The following is an 18,660-nucleotide window of genomic DNA, read 5'->3' on the forward strand; positions in this document are numbered from 1 at the left end:
ACTAAGCACTGTGCTCAGAGGTATAGAGTTCTCTAAATGTCCACTTTGGGATCATTTTGAGCATGGGGCTCCTGTGATGGGTCAGCTCACCAGGACCACATGCAGTGGAGAAGGATAAGGGAAGGTTGTAAACAGAAGAGGGGAATGATTGCTGGGCAGGCAAAACAGCAAGTCTGTCCTGTGACTTCAAGAGCTTAGCACAGTTTCACAGCTTAGGAAGAGCTCAGAGACGTTAGACCTCGTTCTCACTGCAGCATAGAGTCGTCATCATCGTTATACTTTATGACAGATTATGAGAATTTTTTATTTTGATTACTTAGTGTTTATGTTTTAAGTAATCCAGCAGAACAAGAGTTAAAATTCATCTTTTGTAGTTACTGAATATTTCTTTATTCTTATGTTTTGCCTCAGGTATTTTTAGTTTATGAAAATGTGTTTTTTAAAATTCCCATTTCATAATGTATTGTTGATCATTTTAATTTTTCAGATGGCTAATCGTTACAGAAAGTCCTGATTAGTTTAAAGAGGTTTTCCTTGTTTTATGTTTTATACAAGTGATGGTCCTGTGTGTTGGCCCTGGATGGTTGTTATTATTCTTGTTGTCCTATTTCATTTAACTAAAAATTAAAAAAAGAACTAAAAAAATTACAGCAATTTCTAGTTTATATCCAGGAAACAGAACTCTCCACAGGACCCCTTGCCTGGTACAAATATGTTAGAGAACTATTTTCCATTGTGCTTTGAAAGCCTGTAAGAAGGCCACAATGGCACACAGTTCACCAATCTTGGATGAAGCCCAGAGAGACTGCGGTGCATAGACTGTAGGAAATCTCCCATCTGAAGAGTTAATTTTCTTTCAGGATCGGTGTTAGGGGCTGCTGTGATTACAACAAGACACTTTAAGATTGGTACAGGAACACTTATAACAGATGAGTATAAAAGAAAACCCAGGAGGCCAGATTCAGCCCTGGGAGCTCCTTTGGTTTGAGTCTCAAAGACCTTTATTTTGAATTTACCTCTTCCTTCGATTACACATGCTGTCAGCTTTAATAAAAAGAATTCATTACATTAACATAAATAAGCAAACAACTAGTTTAATTTCTTTAATGTTTTAAAATGTCTCAAACCTTTGGTCTTTTGTTTCCATTCTGATTCTTTTCAGAGCACTCTTAATGGCCCTGTAAAATTAAACATTTCTTCTTGGTTTTATCTGGATCTTAGATGCAGATTTATGAATTTAGTATCAAAACAGTTACAAGGTTTGAAGACAGATTAAGCTTTTCATCTTTTTAAGGAGAGAGATATTATTTCTTTTTTTCTTCAAGTTAGTAAATCAAAGAAGCATTTATTTTTAATTTGAAAAGCTGGGGCAGCAATATTAAATAACTGCTGTGGAAGAACAAAAATCAACCATAATCCTAATTTCAAATGTAGCAGCTAGTTTTGGTTTTTACGTACCTTCCAGTTTGGGATACATGCACACATACTTTATCAAGTTGAAGCTCAAGTTTTAATGCACCTAGAGGAACTATGGAGATGGACTTTAAAGCAAATTAAATCAATGTGAAGTTGGTATACATTATATTTTTAAGTATGGAACAAGGCTTGTCAATAGTAAATTGTAATTTTTTGCTTTCTGTAAGAAAAGGAAAGGGAAAAAATCTTTAAAAAAATCAGTGCATTGCTCATGTAACATATGAAATTTTCTTCTCTTTGACACAGAAGTCAAAAGAGAAGTAGGAGCTAACCTGGGTTTGTGGTAATGCTTCTTATTGCTGGCATCCTTTCAGGTCTTCTAGACTTCTGCAGTTTGTTCCTTATCTCACTAGTCACGTGCTGTGCTTTCTTTTGGGTCTCATAAAGATGACTGCAGACACCTTTTACCTGCCTCTAGCCAGGACCTTTAGGCCATCTTCTACATTGCTGGTATCCCACCATCCTTCAGGCCCCCGACCCCCCAAAGTGCTGATGTTATTTCCTTAGAATCCTTCCAAACCTTTCCAATGCCTATGGGACAAAATTTGAACTCCAGGAAGGTATCCAGGACTCTTCCCAAGCCCTCACTGCTCTTGACTTCTGCCAAACCAACCTGAAACTCCAGCCATTTTAGCTATTTCCAGCCACTTGCTTTTCTCTGTGCTTTATCTGATTCTCACTCTTTGAATTGCCCTTGACCCCCTTGTATACCAGGAGAATTGCTAGGTCTTTCTCAAGGATCCTACTCAGAAAGGCCATCCCTTCTGTTGGAGTTTTCCTTGCCTCCCCAGGTAGCCTTCGTTCCTCTGTCCTCTGTGTCCCCACAGTACTTTGTGCATATTTCTACTTTAGTGCGCATGGTGCTGCACAGTAATGGTCCATTTGACATGTGTCTCTTCTGTCTTAGGGTATGTATAAAGAAAGGCTAGCTTAGTTGATTTTTTAGCATCTGCACCTAGCAAGAATCAAACATGTATTAACTGTATTGTGAAACCTGGGTGATATGTTACACAGTGCGTCCATAACACGTTGGTCAAGGATCTTTCAGCCTGCAAAAACGATACTCTCTGTAGTTTCCTCTTTAGTCTCCCTACACGCAAAGACAAAGCAACACAAAACCAAACCAAATGCAGAATGAGCAAAAGCCTATGATTACAAATTTCCTGTCAATGCATGTAATTTTATATATGTCTGTTGTTTAGAATGTAAATGGAATGTGTTGAAATGTGAGTGAAAAATATATGGACTATTATTGAAGAAATTCCAAACCAAAATGTTATATTCTGGGTAGCAGTAATTTTTGAAAGGTGCTGTATACAATTTTAGGTTAGTGTCAGATAACCTCTTCACCTTCATTTCTCTCTTAACACCTTTTATCGTAATTTCTGAAGCTCCCCTTTGTAGTTTAAGTTAAAAGTCCTGAGGCAAGCTCTTCAGAACTCTAACACCTGCTTAGGGCTGAACTGGCAGGGGGAGAAATTGAAAAGCACTGAAGAGTCTTTTCAATAAAGTACTTAGCATTTTAAATAGTAGATGTTTGGGGGAAGAAAATAATGGTAATAATAGTATTGGAAACTCTCCTACCACTTCATGCAGGGAGAGGAATGTGAAGCTGTTTAGCGGATTCATACTTTGAGTTCTCAAAAATCATCATTTGCAAAGATAGTTCAAATTCGATTTTGAGCAAATTAAATTACTAAGAATGTAGACTTTTCCTTGAGCACAGATTTATACTTTCTCTTTTAAAATTCAAACCCTTTTCCTTCCTGACATCAAAGAGAAAGGATTCAAGGCTTTTAGACTATTACTCTAAGATGCCAAAAAACCCTAGGAGAATGGTTAGAAAATTAGGAAGATAGTTCTGAAATAATGAAATGTTGGTTCTCATTTGCTATTGTATATTGAATGTAAATTCCCATAGTCCAGATTAATGATAAAGTTTTAAAAAGGTGCATATGTTTTTTTTAACCCTTAATGATTTTATATTATTCCTAAGAATTTCTGGAGCCATTTAAGATTCAGAGGCCTGTGGTGAACTTTTTGAGGTTATATCTTTTAATTTTTTTATCTTTTTGTTTTGGAACTGAAGAAAATTGTTTAATTTGTTTTTCCAGCAGAGGGAGACATCTGACCATGAACATGGTATTGCTACTTGCCAGGAGTATTCTGTAGCCCATTTTATCAATATACATAAAAAACTCAATGTTCAAATTAACTAGTTCAATAAGTAATTTAGTTCATTGATTTTTGGGCATATCCTAAGTGCCATTACAAGCTACGGATATTTTAAATGCCATTACCTAATAGAAGGAATGTTTTAAGCACCTTTTATTGATTTTATTACTGCTTTATTTTGCTGTCTTGGTTTAAAATCATTTTAACCACTCCGTAATCAAGAAGAAATATATCGTTGGTGAAATACAGTCAATTTCCTAAAAACCTTTGACATCGTTAAATAAGGAATTACAGTTGTTAAATCATGTCAGGCAATAACTGAGGGACAGAAGAGATATAAAATTTGGAGCAGTGGGCCAGCATACCAGTAAGCCATGCTGACCTCTCATATTCAGATTCTGCATGTGACAGTCACACTTCAGGTGTGCCAGTGGTTTTTATATGAGCAAGAAAGATTTAAAATCTCAGGAAGGAGGGTGGAAGAATGATAGCAAAGTGTGATCCAGGGACAATTCTAGTGTTTTTTAATTACTTCATGTGATATTTGGTTAAAACGATTCTCTAAGAATTCATTCTTTGAATTCCTTTGCTTTTCTTGCTAGATAGTATATTAATATTCTGCATGTGAAGGAACCACAGCATTCATAGGGGCTTTTGTTACTTCTTTCTTTTGCTCATTTGATTTTATATCAGCAGTATTACTGAACTGACCAGCTGGTAGACAGACAAGGAATGTAGTCCATGTATTGCTTAATCAAAGAGGTACAGAAGTGGGTAGTGAGCACTGAAGCTCGATATAAGCCTGCTAATGAGTTGATTGCATTGACATTTGATGTAATATAACTGTAGAGTGGCAAATATCAATACCTGTATATGATTTGGCAGATGGTTGTTGAACTGTGATTAGAAGTTTAGAATGATTCCCGGTAAAAGACCACCTGGCAGTAACCCAAGAGCAGAGAACGGAGTTTTCTCCATTAAATGGAATAGGTCCAGAAAGTCAAGTGTTTTGATCATTAATAGAATCTTTCCTTTTCTTTTAGCAAATGTTAGCTTCAGGAGGAAATTGATAATTATGCATAGGTCTATTAAATGATCTTTGGGATAGCTCTTTTCGTTCCCTCAAATGAGCTCATATCTATAGTAGTGGCAGTTACTCGCCAGCAAGGAAAGAAAACTAGTTAAAATGCTGATGGGTGTCATTTCAGTATATCGGGGATGTTGGAAGCATCTTTGTAGATTTAATTTGTTTGAGGCAAAAAATCAGATTTGGTTGTAACATTATTGATTATTCTATATTATTTTATAAATTATAGAAATATGTTATGACATAATTTAAGTTACATTGAGTATCTATCATATGCAAGATATTCTTGTAGATGTTTGAAATATAAAGAACACCAAGATGATACCTTCTTTTCCCTCAGTGGACATGCAGTGCACATCCCATGGAAGAGTTGGAATAAAGGTCAGGAACAACGGTAGCATAGAGAGGAGTAATGGGCTCCTCTGTGGGAAGAGGAAGTGTCAGGGAAGGCCTTATGGAGGTGTCATTTAAAATAGATTTCAAACAGTTGGAGGTGAACATTCAGGAGAGACCAGCAATACGTGTGTGTGTGTGTGTGTGTGTGTGTGTGTGTGTGTGTGTGTGTGTGTTTTAATGTAGGCTTCATTTTTTAGAGCATTTTTGGGTTCATAGCAGAATCGAGGAGGAAGTAAGACGAGTTCCCATATGCCCTCTAACCCCACACATGCACAGCTTCCCCCACTATCAACATCCTGCATCAGAGTGGTACATTTGTTATATTTGATGAACCTACATTGACACGTGTTGTTATCACCTGAAGTCCATGGTTTACATTAGTGTTCACTCTTGGCGTTGTAGTTCTGTGGGTCTGACAAATGCATAAGGACATATATTCACCATTACACTATCATACGGAATAGCTTCACTGCCCTAAAAACCCTCTGTGCTCCACCTATTTATCCATCCCTCCCTCTTTCCCAACCCCTGTCAACCGCTGATATGTTTACAGTCTCCATACATAGAAAAGCTTTTGAAAATTTTGAAATGTTTGCTATACACATTTTATAAATGTATATGTGATGTATAAAGAACAATGAAATAAAATGTGTTTGCCTTCCAGCTGAGATATTAAAGTATTGCCAATATTTTTGAAGCCCTGAGGTGTTCTTCCCCAACTGCATGCTTCCACCCTGCCCATACTTCACATTTATAATATTTTTATACTTAGTTGCAAAGCACACAAAAACCTGGATGTCAAGTCCCACCACCCCCTTATTCTTTGGTTAGATCCACGCAAGATAAAGTGAAGGAATAGGTGGATATTTGTCTAGTGAATTCAGATGGTGTAGGAGCTAGGAGGTGGGAGTTCTAGATAACCTAAATGACTATCAATATCCTTTGAAATAGGAAATAGTCTGATTTATTCAAATTATAGCTCTGCTTCACTTTGAGCTTTATAGGTGTTTCTCTTCTTGCTCAGTATATTCACCCTGAATGACTAAACTAATCCCAGTGCAATATGGTAGAGACACACATTTGATTATGGAGACTCATTCAGATTTTCGTGCATATAGACTTTCATGGCAGCATGGAATGCTTATCTTTAAATCTAGAAACAAGGAGTTTCAGAAGTAATTTTTAGGGGTGCCTGGGTGGCTCAGTCAGTTACGCATCTGACTCTTGATTTTGGCTCAGGTCAGTATCTCATGGTTTGTGAAATTGAGCACCCCCCGGCGTCTGCCTCGGTGCTGTCAGAGGGAGCCTGCTAGGGGTTCTCTCTTTCTGCCTCCCCACCCCCGCATCCCACATACTCTCTCTCTCTCAGAATAAATAAACTGTTTAAAAAAGTATTTTTTATTTGGCTAATGGCCATGAAACAATTTTCATTTTGTAGTTTCATAGGACTTACAGGTGAACATATATTAAATTTTTAAAAAATGTTTGTTTATTTATTTATTTTTGAGAGAGAGAGTGTGAGTGAGAGGAGCAGAGAGACAGAGAGGGAGACACAGAATCTGAAGCAGGCTCCCGGCTCTGAGCGGTCAGCACAGAGTCCGACGCGGGACTTGAACTCACAAGCTGTGAGATCATGACCTGAGCCGAAGTTGGATGCTTAACCGACTGAGCCACCCTGGTGCCCCTACAGGTGAACGTATTTTATATTAAAAGCAATGGGATATTGGAAAGTAGACCTCTAGGATACAAACTGTGTTCTTTCCCCCACCCTTCAAACCCATTTTGTGCCAGTTCTTTGCCTGCATCTGTATGAAGTCTCAGACACATCTTCTAGCTTTTCCAGCTACTCTTAGATTTAAGAAAATATCTTCTGGTTACTTCTAGTCATAAGAAGAGTCTAATTTCAGTAAAAACATGACCAGTTCTATGTAACATTCTGACCTTTACTGAAAGTTCAAGCCACTCTTTTTGCCTAGCATGGTGTTGTTTTAGGTTGAGAAGCCCACAGTAGGAGGTGGGGATGAATTGACTTCTCTGTTTCTTTGCTGGAGGAGCTTCACCCGTGAATGGCCCTCAGATGGGGGCTGGAAGGGCTGAGGAGGAGGAGGAGGAGGAGGAGGAGGAGGAGGAGGAGGGACAGGGAAGATTTTGGCAGTCCTGCACTGATCTGCTGGTGGTGTCCTCGCTTGGTAGATGCTCAGCGCTGACTCTCAGGATGCACTCTCCTGGGTCCCCCCTCTCTGGAAATGGCAGACTGCAGGTGTCTATCCTCTGGCTGCATTCAAGGGTCTATCTCCAGTCTCTTTATCCTAACGTACATTGACCTATTTGGATTGGGATCTATTTTAAAATGATCTCCTGATGGCCTCTCTTTTATATAAGGGCCACTCATATAATTGTGTGGGGATCAAATGAAGTAACGTATATAAAGCTCTTTTCTTGGCACACAGATATTGAGTAAATTAATGAGTGATTTACTGGGTGCCTTCCCTGTGGAGCACATTCCAAGTACTTGGTATACTTTTTCACATACTAGTCCTATGAAATATGTTTAAAGGGACCCTCAGACACATTAGGTTATTTGCAAGGTCACACAACTGGAGAGTGACTGGGCTTGGATTAGCTCTGTCTAATGCTGGAGTCTCTCATCCTTTGGACTATGGTCCACTGCCTTCTGAAACAGGCTGGCATGGGTCTTAATGTTCTAAACGCTGGGATATCTGGTTAATGCCATGGATGTCAGTGCCCATTCTATGTTATCAGTTTCTTAAATGCCAAGTGTGCTATAAATCGATATGGATACTCTCTTGGATACTTTGACTTGACCACGTGTCATATAGATGACAATGGGACAATCTGACTTTCTCAACATTAGTCCTTTACCTCCAGAGTTTTGGACCAGATTTCTACTGGTGAACTCAAGCAGAGATTCAAGGAAATTCATCATAATAATCCAGACAGAACCTGGATTCCAGAGAAACACCTCAGTATTTCATAGAAGTTCATAACACATGTGGAGTTTTGAGCTTCATGGAATAATCTCTGAAAGCAGACAGAGAATACAGTGTGGTAGATGTACCGTGGAGAGGTAATGATGCATCTTTTTTGCCTCCAGTGGTTCAAGGACTGATGACCAAGTCTGAGCTATTAAAGATCTGCTGTGCCAACTGCCCCAAACAACTCCCAGGGTGACCTGTGAAAATTGGAAATCTCAATGGAGAGGCCTGGAAGAACATGGATCTTGTTCATTCCCATTCACTTGGGATGGTGGGTTAAGAAAACTTACTTTGGAAAGAATTGGCCAGAGAGAGACTAGGATTAAGCAAACCAGAGAAAGGAAACAAAACCTCAGGAACATTCATTCTATTTTGTTTCAGTAAAATGTTACTAATCACATGCTAATGATAAAGTGAGGTCCTGGATATACAGTGCTGTGAAATATGTACTTAATCAGAATGCTCTAAAAAAGCTACATTAAAATACTAGTTCCCTTTAACTTTATGCCTACCAAGCTGCAAACCGCCTCAACTAGATAATTTGAAAGTCTGATTTTTATTTGTTGCTTGGATCAAAGTGAAGTTGAACCCCAGGTTGTAAAGTGGACAGTTTCTGGTTTACAGATAGTTATTCAATCAATTTATAGGGATTACTAACCTTCTTTGCTCTGGAGATATTGTCGGTGGAACATGCATTCAAAAATTCTTACTTTGTGTACTGTAAAATAAGTGAGGTCTTATGAGAACACCAGCTCTAACTAGTCCTGTTTTAGCTCTGTAGAGAACTTAGCAATAATCAGGAAAATGCATTTTTTGCTTTTTGTGCCTCAGCTTCCTTTGTAAGAAAGTACAACTAATAAAACCTGCCCTTTAGGACTTTGTAAGGCTGTTGTGGCAAAGTATTTTGAGCTCCGTGGAGAAAAAGTCTACTCAGTGAGGTAGCTTTGTTATTCCTTTTAGCATCAATTATATTCTGAAATATGATTTCAGAATTTCAGGATCTTAGGACCTATGATTGAACTGGCAGCTGATCGATTCAGTGGAATTTAGAGTTCTCTTTCTTGACACTGAACCGAAATTTGCTTTGGCTGAAAGAGGTAAAGCATACAATTATGGTCAGAAATGTTATAATAAATCTACTGTAACAACCTTCTTTCCACCACATACCTTTTCTGGTATTTATCTGAATATCCAGTGTATAAAAACTAGAAGCGATTGTAATTTCAGTAGCAACTCACCAGCAACTCTGTGAGTATACGAAACCATTTAATCTGTGATCTGCTTTTATTTTTCCAGTGTGCATGTCTGAAAGGTTTTCTTTCTTTTGGTTTTTGAAAATTAAAAAAAAAGGAGACAAACAGTTAAAAGTACAGAAGTTCTCCCCGTGCTGCTTTTTCTACACCTTGAGGACTAGCAAAATCTTTAATATGAGACTTTATTTGTACAAAGCAAAACTTCAAAACCACTCAAAAGCTTTTCTTATTAACTGCTGTCAGTCCTGTGATTTACAGAGGCAATAAAGAACTAGAGGGGGCACATTTATCATGGAGTTCAGCACACCAGGAGCCATTTTCTCCAGCGGTAAAGGCAAGTGATAAAACGAATTCTTTTGTTCTATAACCAAGACACACTCTCTGTTCCCTGTTCTCTAAACTTGGGCACGCCAGGCTTCTCTCATGGCAACTTGGCATCGCCTCATCTACACTCAATGATCAATTGTTAACATGAAAACACTGATGATGCACCTGGAGCACCTGGCTGCGAATGGTGATACATGTTTACTTTCAACACGCGGTAGTTAGCTGCCAACATATTTGTAGTATTAATTCCCAGCTTACTCTGAACAGTACTTTGTGCATGTGTGCTTTCTCTCATTTCAGAAGGGAGAAGGTGGGAATGTTAGCGTGTGGGATTTCCTTGTTTCGTAAAGAGCATAAAGATTGGGATTATGAATCTCACTTGTCTTGTTGTATCAAAGAATGGGTCATCTGAATTTTGATGCTGAGAAGCATAACAGTTCCAGTACACATATTTTCAATTTACTTTGTATTTAATTTTGATTTTTGTGTTTTGCGTTCCAGGCAAGTAGGTGTGATACATAGAGACACTTTTAAGCTGTCTCTTGGCATTGATTACACATTTTTGAGGTTTTGAAATGAATTCGTCAGACTCTGAGCTGAGCTGGACATAAAGGCAACAGCAGTTTTGCTGTTTGGGAGACTTACAAAAAGGAGTGTTTTTGAATATTTTATAATTGAGTACATCCATCATCTAATAGTATTTATTAAGCACTCACCTGTGCATGACAGTGTGTTGGGCACAAAGATTACTGGGGAAAAGGTCAATGATTTGGAACCAGAGACAGTGGTAGTGTTTATACTTATGGGAAAATGAACACAAATGTTAAATCATGAATGTTATTTCTAATAGAGCAAGTTATGCAGTTAATTTAGTTTCTGAAGAAGACAAGGACACTCAAGTAAAATCTCCTGGCATTTCCCAATTATACAATCACTAACTATGCTCCTTATTCATGGTATCAGTGAAAAATAATATTTTCAAAAGGCAGTAGTAAGCTAGAGGCCATGAAAAATCCAGGAAGAAAAAAAAATCAGGTCAGGTGCTTTTGTGACTTCTTGGCCATTCTTATAAATTTTTAGCTGGGAAGAAATTTAGAACGGAATTATGTGGGAGTTCTATTTATCCACCCATTCTTTGCAACGTGTAATGTAGTGGTTAAAGTTATTCTTTGGCTTCTGTCACTATCAGTTTCTTTTCATAGGAAGGGGAAAATAAGTCCTTCTGTCAGTAATTTGGCAAAAGTGCTGAAAAGCCCATTATCCCTGTTGGAAAGAAAGCAAACCACCTCTGGTATGTGAGGACCTGGCGGGCTTCGTAGAGGGAGAGGAGCCCAACAAGAAGTCTCCAGTGAGAGATGGTGTTTTATTCTTTCAGAGATACTAACCATTAGACATTCTTCTTGAATCCATCTAACTTTTCTCGGAACAAAGTTATCTGACCCTCACCCCCAAAACAAATTAATTGGTCTAAAAGATATGAGATCGAGCAGAAAAAAAAAAGGAATCATGTGAATAAAGAAGTCCCATCTTTTATGTACTTTATGTTGTATTCTGTGCACTTGGGAAGGGACCACATCTGTATGGAGGATGGTGGGAAATTGAACGCTACAATTCATGGTGCTTTTTGTATAGTATTTCCTTAACCGAAAGGGAGCAGCTGTTGGGTAGCAGAGAAAGCATTGTTACCAACCTGAGCATATGGAAGCCTGAAGCTTTGGCTAATTTGGATGTCTGGGCACCATTGTAGAAAGACCATCATAATTATTTGCTGTGAATTTAGGTCCACACTTCACTGTTGGAAGGAAAAACTTTTTACAGAGGCTTACTCTTTTATATGGCTTTGAAGGGAATTGCATTTTATTTCTGACACTTATTGTATTGTAAAATCTCTAGTCTCTTATATTTAAAGGTGGAAACTTTTAACTTTCTCTCTTAAAAAAAAAAAACAACTCTAGGGACTTTTTAGTACTATAGCCTCTCAAATAATCCTAAAGCTTTGAAAAATGAAATACTTTATTTTATGAAGCAGTTTTGGGGTCAATTTTTTTTCCTAAAATGTATGCTTTTATGTTGGGTAGTTTAAAGACCAGCTGTTAACTGAAACCAACCGTCAACGAAGTTGCGTAAAGTTGTGTTTCCTATTAGTCCTGTATCTTTCCTATTAGTCATTTATGAAAGGATACAGGAACATCTAAGAGAACTCCAAGCAAAATGGAAAAAACAGATGTTGAAACCATATTGGCTTGATGGTTTGCTATTTTTTTTAAATAAAAAAGGAGATTAGTAATTACTAATGGATTATGAAATAAGGCTTGTGTTGCTAAGTTATCACAAAATTATTTGTACTTTGTAGTTGTACTTATTTGTAGTTTGCAGTTGAAAATTGGTGTTTTAGTGGAATCTCAGAAAATCAGAAAAAATGAGTGAAAGTTTCTGCCTGGGAGCACCAGGAAGGAGGAACGATGACATTTTCAATAGGTGGTCACATATGAGCCTCTAAAGGTGTGTTTATTATGTTGTCATGGTGAGCAGCGAATTAAAAAAATAACAAGACTGTTCTTTGGGTAGTTGTGACTTATTGGTGGTTATCTTTACAAGAGTTCCATGCTGACTTAAGTAAAGATCTTCAGGGAAAAAAAAAACAAACTTTATTTTTCAAATAAATTCAGTTAAGAGCCTACAGGCTTCCATGACACTGCACTGAATTATTATTAATGTGCACTGCTGTGAGGCTAATACTTACTGCTGTTTAACAATAACCCCGTCCTCTGGAATTTCAGGAAAGTGGTAGGAAAATGAGAGGCAGATTTAAGTGCTGCTGCTGAATTAAACGTGCTAGTTGATGGGCACAACATTTTTATCATTACTTGTGCAAGGGAGCGTCGAAAAGAGACCGTTATTCAGGGCGGGTCACACGTGGGACTGGCGATGTTGTTTGAGCAGCATATTTGGCAAGCAAGGTCCTTGCTTCTGGCCCAGAGGAGGTTTGTTCCACCTGTTGCCTTCACCTGGATAACCCGTTTTCATTCTCCGGAGAGTTACTTGTGGTATTTCTTGAAGGCAGGGATATGATCTTTGAAGGTTCTTCCTTGTTGACTTTAAGAGTCTGTTATTAAAATAAAATATTGGGCACAACGTTTCTCATTAGCACTTTTTAATTTGGATGTTTAGTATAGTTGCTTTGCTGTTCATTATTATCATGATAGATGCCTTTTTCACTTGGAATTATCTTTAAGTCAAGATCTCCCAGCCTACATTTTGAAATGTATAGTCTGCTATTCTCAATAGTCTTTTCTCCTCCATCTTTCCTCTCCCTACACCCCCATCCTTTAGCCCATGCCAGAGTATTTGCTCTTCCCCAAATATATGCCACCTAATATCTTGCCTCTTGAGTCTCTAATATTTTAGGTGCATTTGCTTGTGCTTTCCTTGTGGAGTACTCCTGTACCAACTCCTGTGCATTCTAGAAGGTCTAGATCACAGAGAATATATTCCACATATACTTTTGTGGAATAAACTTTTCTCTTTCCTCCTCTCCTTCTGCACTCTATTTGCCACAGAGTAGTCTTTTTTTTTTTTTTTTTTTTTAGTGTTTATTTAGTTTTAAGAGAGAGAGAGAGAAAGAGACAGAGTGCTAGCCAGGGAGGAGCAGAGAGAGAGGGAGACACAGAATCCGAAATAGGCTCCAGGCTCTGAGCTGTCAGCACAGAGCCCAATGTGGGCCTTGAACCCATGAACTGTGAGATTATGACCTGAGCTGAAGTCCCATGCTCAACTGACTGAGCCACCCAGGTGCCTTGCCAGAGTATTCTTTATTATGTTATTTATGACTGTGTTTCCCTCCTTCCCTGGATGGTGGGCCCTTGAAATTAGGGACAGTATCCCTAATTAGGAAATTAGCTTTGTATCCAGCATCTGGTCAGGTAGAGCACCTCACGCTGTTGTGCAGGGAAAGTAATAGATAAATCTTCAGCTATTAAAATTCACTCATAGGTGATGGCAGATTCCATATAACATGGGACATTCAAGGAGTCCAGAAACTATTAACTAGTCATTTAATTGTAATTCTGGTGGGTGGAGTTTAATTTTATTAGGAGAGGACCCAGGGCCATTAAGGTGACAGGTGCTGCTGAAGGGGTGGAGTTGGTGAAGCTCCTTCCTCTGTGCGGTGTTTCTTCCTGCCTCTTGTGCCTTTACACGTGCCGTCTAAGTGCAACCTCCTGAAAGGGTGGAGAAAATTCGTCAGACAATCTGAAAGTTGGTATTTTGGAGAACATTTAAAATATTTATCTAAGGTGTATTTGGTACATTTTTCAACGAATACTGAATTGTCCCCAAATTCATAGAGACCTTAGAGATCACCTACAGCCTTGCCTCACCTGGGCAGAAATCTCTTCCTAGACCTTCCTCATTGTGTCTGCTTCAACACATCAGTGATATGGAGATTGCCACTGTGACCATTAAAAGAAAGTTGGGAGGAGGTAAAAAGTTTGTTCCCGTGATAGTTTGTCCATAGTTTAGGTCACTTTTTCTTTTACATTTTCTCTTTTCTATGCTGAATATTTCTGATTTCCTCTACCATGTGAATCTAGCTTCCCATCCAGTGTAGCTAATGGAGATGGACACCTCATCTAGATCAGCCGTCCCACTGGCTGGCCAGTGACCAGTCCGCTGACTGTCTCTGACTCAGAGACAGAAACTGTAGCCAGTTAGCCGTAGGGCGCTGGGCTAATGGGTCATGTGGGGTAGAGGACTGAGTCAGCACCAGGGCAAGCCAAAGTCAGATGAAAGCTAAAATTGTGTTGTAACTGAAACCACAAGTAAGAAGAAGCTGGGTGTAGAAGGGATGGAGCAGAGCCGCATGGAATCAGTGACAAGATTCATGTAATCCCAGAGAGAGATGGAGAGGCTGTGTCAGTTCCCCACAGGTGGGGCCTCATGGGTACTGGAACTGGGAAATCTTCCAATGGCATCTGCAATACTGGTGTGTGGCATAGGAGAGGGAATGCTCACAGTTAGTCAAGAGATAGTTTAGTGTTCATCTCTTGAGGCATCAGTCATTGAGATCATGGATGCTGGTGTGAGACTGCCAGGGTTGGGTCCTATCTCTGCTACTTATGACTGTGTAACTTTGGGTTAATTACTTACTGTTTCTCTGGGTGTTGGTCTCCTCATAGGTAGAGTGGGTACAATGCCAAGACCTGCATTACAGGGTTATTGAGGGATCAAACAAATCAATGTGTGGAAAGCATTTCATTTTAAAGAATATCTGGCCCCCAAAATGTTAGCCATTAGTATTAAAAATAATAATCGATGTGCTTGTTTTAATGTCTGAGAAATTATTCAGGCCTTATTTATTAAAAAAATTTTTAAAAACATTTATTTATTTTTGAAAAACAGAGACAGAGTGTTAGTGGGAGTAGGGCAGAGAGCGAGAGGGAGACACAGAATCTGAAGCAGGCTCCAGGCTCTGAGCTGTCAGCACAGACCCCGATGCAGGGCTGGAACCCACGAACCGTGAGATCATGATCTGAGCTGAAGTTGGACGCTTAACCGACTGAGCCACCCAGGAGCCCCATCAGGTCTTATTTTTGAGAGAAAGTGAAATATAGTGGTTAAAATGGTAGACTCCAGAGTTTGCCTCCCTGCCTGGTTTCCGATTACACCATTTCCAGCTGTATGACACAGGTTATATAAGCTCCTTGTGCCTTGGTTTTTTCATTTTTTGAAAAGAGGTAATAGTAGTACCTACCACACAGCAATTCTATGAAGATTAAAAGACTTAATATGTGTAAAATATTTAGAGAAGAACTTTCTTAGAAAGGATCTCAATAGATAATAATTTATATTAATATAATTATTATTATTGCCTCCTGTGACTTTAGCATGCCTTTGGGTTCTCATTAAGACGCATTATCTTTATGAAGCTATAGGACACACACACACACACACGCACACACGCATATATATATATAGTCTCTCTGATGATCATCTCCAACTGATGTAGGGCTTCACCAGAAGGCTTCAAGGTAAAGCCTGGAGATGTCTGGTAGGCAGTAGAAAATGTGGTTTTGGAGTTCAGAAAGAGGTCTAGAATAAATATACAGATTTGAGTAGGTATAGTATAAGTTATAGGAATAGACCAGATCACCTTGGGAGAATGTCTAGAATGAAAAGAGAAAAGTCTTGGGACAGATCCCTGGAAGGGGTTTTGGGGATGGGGGAGATTTTGGTGTTAAGTAGAGGGTGACAGAGGGACATGAGCAAGCAGATAATCCTCAGTGTAGTCAGACAGTGATACCTACAGTGAATATGAGTGAAAATGTAGTGTCAGACATTGCTCCAAGCTCTTTTATTCATTCATTTAATCTTCTCAACTCTTAGGTAGATATCATTATATTTTCACTTTGTAGATGGCAAAAGTGAGATACAGAGAAATTAAGTAATTTGCCTAAGACTGCAAAAGCTAGCAAATGATAAAGCCAGAAGAATTTGAACCTAGATAATCTGATTCTAGATCTTATAATCTCAGTGACTCTATGAAATAGTCTCCAAGGGCAAGTAGAAGGAAAATCAGAATAAATAAAGACAAAAGAATTGTCTCTGTCTCTTTAGGTTGTTGATGTTTTTGGTTTTTGGTTTATTTCTTTTATTAACTGTTTCAAACCAGCAGCACAGGATGTTATTTAGCAATAACACCTCATGGCATATTTAGAAGCTAAATGGTTTTGAATTAGGAAATCAAAGTGTATTGGGCAGTTTTTGCTGTAATAATAATGCATAACAAGCAACCCCAAGATGTTGGTCGTTTACAGCCATAAACGCTGTTTCTTGCTCATGGATCTGTAGTTTGGCTCTGGTTCAGTCTACAAGATGAGTTAAGTCTGTTCCATGTGTGTATTAATTTGCTTTGGCTACCTTAACTAAATAGCAAAGACTGTGTGGCCTAAACAACAGAAATTAATTTTCCCACAGTTCTGGAAGCTAGAAATTCAAGATTAAGGTATCAGCAAGTTTAGTTTCTTCTGAAGCCCTTCTCTTGGCCTGCTGATGGCCGTGTCTCACTGTGTCCTCACTGTGTTCTTTCCTGTGTATGCAAACGGTGCTGGTATCTCCTTATATGTTCAAATTTCCTTTTCTTATAAGGACACCAGTCATATTAGATCAGGGACCTCTTTAGTGGCCTCATTTTAACTTACCTGTTTTAAAACCCCATATCCAAATATAATCACATTCTGAGATTCTGGGGGTTAAATTCTGGGGGTTCATATGATTTTTTGGAAGACACAGTTCAGCCCATATCAGTATGTCTCCTCATTCTGGGACCTACAGCTAAGTGGGGCCACAATACAGGATGCCTCCTAAGGCCTCCGCTATAGAACTGGCACAGTGTCCTTTCTGTTTACAATTCCATTGTTTGAAACACATCACGTGACCAAGCCCAACATACATGAGGTAGGGAACTCTACTCCATCCACAAGAGAATAATGGGAGGGAAGGTACCATGAAGGACAAACAACACATTCAACTAGAGTCTTTCTCAAGGAGTTTTGTTAAGTAGGAAGTAAGAAGTAGGAGGATGGGGTAGTAGGTAGATGGGGACACCTGTTCCCACAAACACATAAGTGGTGTAAAACTGACAGATTTCACTGACAGTCTTTCAGGACAGACCTGCTGACAGACCTGCATGGAATGGAACAGGAATGCCCTTCTTCTCCAGCCACACTTGGCTCCTGGTAATCCCCAAATGCCCCCTCTTTGTTCACACCCTTGACTCTGCTGAATGTCTTTCCCCATTTTTCTTCTGGAGAACTACTATTCATCCTTCAGGACTCAGTTTAAAAGTCACTTTCTCCATGATGCTTCTGTTTCCCTGAGGCAAAGCAGGTGCTTCCTTTTTTGTTCTCTCACTGAACCTCTGTTTTAGCTTTTATTACTTTTTAAATTATAACTTTGTGTAACTCCGATATCAACTTTTCTCCTGCCCTTTGGGTCCAGCATCATCATGATTGGTGTATGCTGTGGGCCCATGAGGATGCAAGGTCAAGACCTGCTTTAAGCTCACAAACTGAAGGCCTTCACCACAACAGAGCCCCAAGTGACAACTGCCACCATCATCTACCATATGGAAACAAAAACCAATAGTAAAAATTCAAGTTCACTTTATAAACGTCTTAAGAGAAAAGTTGATTTTGGAGAGGAAGTGGGAAAAGGGTTTATGTCATACTCCAAGGCAAATAACTACAAAAATCCCTTGTAGATGTTTCTGCTCTTGGCTCAAATTTCTTCTTGGCCCTTGGGGATTCTTATACTGCCCAGCACTGCCCAAGTCCCTCTGGCTTTTGCAAGGCTGTTGGCTTATACAGTGCCATTCACATCGAATATAATATTGTGGTTCTCCCTGGGGTTGTGAGTTGTGGCTCTGGGCCAGTTCTGTGCTCTCCCTTGCACATCTGTCTGCACCCTTGTGACCTTCAGTTGCCTTTCTCTCTTATGCAGGACAAATTCAGCTTGTTTATTTATTCATCTTGCTATTTAGTCCTCTAACTACATATTGAGGCTCAGCCTAGAAGAGAGAAATCAGGACCTGCTGACTTTAGAAGGAAATTTGGTGACCATTTTTGGTTATTTTAGGTTACCCTTTGGTGGATCCATACTCTTAGGGGCTCATCAAGACATTTGCCAAACCAAAGTGAGGCACTCTTTAAGAAATTCTTATTACAGCTCTTAGGATACTATAGTTCCCCCCATGTTATTACCCCTATTTGCTTGACTGTTTCCTATCCAGACTATATGATTATTCTTTAAGGCAGGAGTTTAGCTGTATTCATTTTTGTATTGCAACATCCACAACAATCCCTGAAACATAGTAAGGACTTCAAAAATGTTGCCTGAATACCTAAATGAGTACAATCCAATGTTCTTTATTTTAAATTATATTCAGGAAGCC

General features: G+C 39.0%; 1 long non-coding RNA gene across 3 annotated transcripts in view; it reads left to right on the forward strand.

The window, feature by feature from the left end:
* Positions 1–18,660, forward strand: part of LOC122234143 — a 46,256-nt gene that overhangs the window by 17,034 nt on the left and 10,562 nt on the right. For 2 of the 3 annotated variants that reach the window (XR_006211901.1, XR_006211899.1), the window contains exon 4: positions 8,250–8,914. The exons of the other annotated variant lie outside the window; for it this stretch is intronic. This is a non-coding gene — a long non-coding RNA (uncharacterized LOC122234143). Of the gene's footprint in view, positions 1–8,249; positions 8,915–18,660 lie in introns of those variants that run through there. 3 annotated transcript variants of the gene reach the window in all.

Source organism: Panthera tigris, chromosome E2, assembly GCF_018350195.1.
Source record: "Panthera tigris isolate Pti1 chromosome E2, P.tigris_Pti1_mat1.1, whole genome shotgun sequence".
Taxonomy (NCBI): Eukaryota; Metazoa; Chordata; class Mammalia; order Carnivora; family Felidae; genus Panthera; species Panthera tigris.